This window comes from Podarcis gaigeae (genome assembly GCF_964106915.1).
Source record: "Podarcis gaigeae genome assembly, chromosome: W".
NCBI lineage: Eukaryota > Metazoa > Chordata > Lepidosauria > Squamata > Lacertidae > Podarcis > Podarcis gaigeae.
In genome coordinates, this window is record NC_139695.1 from 2202024 (window position 1) to 2205589 (window position 3566).

The following is a 3566-nucleotide window of genomic DNA, read 5'->3' on the forward strand; positions in this document are numbered from 1 at the left end:
AGATAAAGAATTACCTGACGTTCAGAAGACATCTTAAGGCAGCCCTGTTCAGGGAAGTTTTTAATATGTAATGCTGTACGGTTTTTAACACTGATTGGGAGCCGCCCAGAGTGGCTGGGGAAAACTCAGCCAGATGGGCGGGGTATAAATAATAAATTATTATTATTATTATTATTATTATTATTGCACGATGTAGCTTAATCTGCAAGTACTTGGTTCTTTGCTTGCAACTCTCTGAGTTCAGCAAAGCCAAACAGGATCTATTGTCTTGATACACTTGTATAGGACATTTCACAGAAACCCCGATGTCCTTAAACAGTTGCATCAACCATTCACAATCCAAGAGTGAAAATGACAGAGCATTGAGTTCTGCTTCACAGGAACTTAGGCTCACTGTCGTCTGCTTCTTGCACAACCAGTCAAACAGACAGTGGTTGTACATGTAGCATACTCCAGAAGTGCTTGTACCAGCCGTGGTGTCACTTCCAAAACTAGCATCTGCAAAGATTTCAAGACCTCCAGTCTTCTGACTGGTGAACCTCAGCCTGTAGTGCATAGTCCCTTTCAAATAGCGGGCTATGCGCTTCAGAGCTTTCCAATCCTGAACAGTAGGATTGTTAGCATGTCTGCTAAGCAGGTTAGTGCTTACAGCAATGTCAGGTCTTGAGCATCTAGCAATGAAATACAACTTGCCTAGAATGCATCTGTACAGCGTAGTGTCAGAAAACGCTTCAGCAGTACTATCTACCTGGTAACCTGTCACCATCGGTGTGTCTGCTGGGTTTGCATCAACCAAATTCAACCTGGTTAATACATCAGAGAGCCAGTGTGGTGTAGTGGTTAAGAGCGGTGGACTTGTAATCTGGGGAACCGGGTTCGCGTCTCCGCTCCTCCACATGCAGCTGCTGGGTGACCTTGGGCCAGTCACACTTCTCTGAAGTCTCTCAGCCCCACTCACCTCACAGAGTGTTTGTTGTGGGGGAGGAAGGGAAAGGAGAATGTTAGCCGCTTTGAGACTCCTTAAAGAGAGTGAAAGGCGGGATATCAAATCCAAACTCTTCTTCTTCTTCTTCATCAGCAATTTTCTGTGTTTGGTGTACCAGAAAATTACCTGCTTGGTCCCTCTCCACCTGCAGAGAAAGATAGTTGGATACCTCACCAAGATCCTTCATGTCAAAGTGCTCCTTCAGTTGAGCTACGGTGCTTTGGTAAAAAGCCTGATTCTTCCAAAACATCAGAAGATCATCAACAAAACATAAACAATACAGTTTGTTTTGCCCCTCCTCCTTGACAAACACACATGGATCAGCTTTGCCCTGGTGAAAACCTAGAGAAAGCAATGTCTCAGTGAGTTTTGTGTTCCAACACCTGGCACTCTGCTTGAGACCATATAAGGATTTCCGCAGTTTACAGACCATTCCCTTCTGTATCTGCATTCCATCAGGTGGAAGCATGTACAGCTGCTCGTCCAAAATCCCGTACAAAAAAGCTGTATTAATGTCATGATGGGAAACATGCAGTTTCTCCTCTGCAGCTATCTTGAGCATCAGCCGAATGCTCTCATATTTGACAGTGGGCGAGTAGGTCTCGTGGTAATCCTGTCCTGGTACCTGTGAAAAACCTCTGGCAACTAATCTGGCTTTGTGTCTGACAACCTTGCCATTCTGGTCTGTCTTGGCCTTGAAGACCCATTTGCTGCCAACCAGTCTCATTCCTGGGACTACCGGTACCAGCTCCCAAGTTTGGTTCCTGTTCAAGGGATCAACTTCAGCCTTCATGGCATTTAGCCAAGGCTCAGCATCTTTATGGGTTAACTCCTGAACCTCTTTGAAGCTTGAAGGTTCCCACACCTTCTCTGAGCTACTAAGAACAGCAGTTGCCGTCTTAGCAAACTCATCAGCAAACCTCTTTGGAGGTCTGCCTTTGGTCGCCCTTTCAGACCTGCGAACCAGACGTAAGTCTTCTGGACTCATCTCCTCCTTCTTAGGAGAAAAGTGACCAATGGTGAACAGTGGTTCTTCCAGTTCATTGTCAGACGCATCAGATGGTCTGACTGAGGCCTTTGCGCTCTTGTAGTCTGCTGTGTCATCACTGTCACTGACATCAGCAGCAGCGCCACCAACTGAACTGGAATCTGAACTCTGATCACCATCAACATCATCATCATCATCCTCAGCTTTCTCAACACCATCTGCCTTTTTCCCATCACCTTCATCCTCCTCTGGGTAACTCTGGAAAATTCCCACATTTCCCCCCCCCCCACTTAGGATTGTACTCAACACTCTTGGTGAACTTAATGGACTTAGAGTTAGCCATCCACACCCTGTATGCACCTTTCTCGTACCCCATGAACAAACCATGTGCCCCACGCTTCCCAAGCTTGTTGTTTTGTGGGGAGTGTACCCACATGTCAGAACCAACGATTCTCATGTGCTTGACATTCGGTTTTTTTCCAAACATCTTCTCGTACGGAGTGCAACCTATGGGTGATGACAGTCTGCGATTAACGGTATAAACCACCGTTGACAGAGCTTCCCCCCAAAACTTCTCAGGGAGGTTGGCATCATGCAACAAGGTTTTGAGGCCTTGAAGCAAGGTCTGATTTGCTCGCTCCGCAAGTCCATTCATCCATGGCGATCCAGGCGTTGACAAATCATGCTGGATTCCCTTCTCAGTCAGGAAAGCTTCAAACTGCTGAGAAGTGAACTCCCCGCCCCGATCGGTAAAAAGACAGCCGATACGTTCACCACGAACATTCTCCAACCAAGCACAGAATGCCTTGAACTTAGGGAATGCTTGCGATTTCTGCTCAAGCATAAACACATGAATGTACCTAGAAAAAGAATAAATTAGAACCATGAAGTACCTTGCTCCACCCAAAGAGGGTGCAAGTGGACCAACCAGGTCTGCATGCACTAGCTGGTAAGGTTTGGAAGCCTGCCTGCAAGACTCCTTGCCTTTTGGAGCAACCTTCACCTTGTTCTCTGCACAAGATACACATTTCATGTGATATTTACAAGGTTTGATGCTCAAACCTTCAACCAACCCTGGCATCTTGGCTAGCGCTTGCCAAGACATGTGACAAAATTTTCGATGTGCATCGTGAATACATCCTGCGTGAAGAACCTTGTTAGTTTGTGCAACACAACAAGAATCAACATTAGACACAACAGCATTGTCATCATAAGTTATACAGAATAAACCATCCATAAACTTTGCATGCAAAATGTCCTCTTTGCCTTTCCTGATGACACAGACACTCCTCTTGAAGGAAATCTCAAAACCACGCCCAGTCAGCTGTGGGACACTGAGCAAATTGTCCGCAGCTCCTGGAACATAAAGTACATTACTGATGGTTGTATGCAAACTTGCAAGTTTAACAGTCCCTTCTCCTGCAATTTGCAACGTCCTTCCATCAGCCAAGTGGATCTCTCCTTCTTGAGGTGTAAAGGAGATAAACAGGTGCTTGTCCTTCGATAAATGGCGGCTCGCACCTGAGTCCACAATAAACCTGGCTTTAGCCTTTGGAGCAGTCTTTCTGGCAAGCAAAACATTGTTTTCCACCG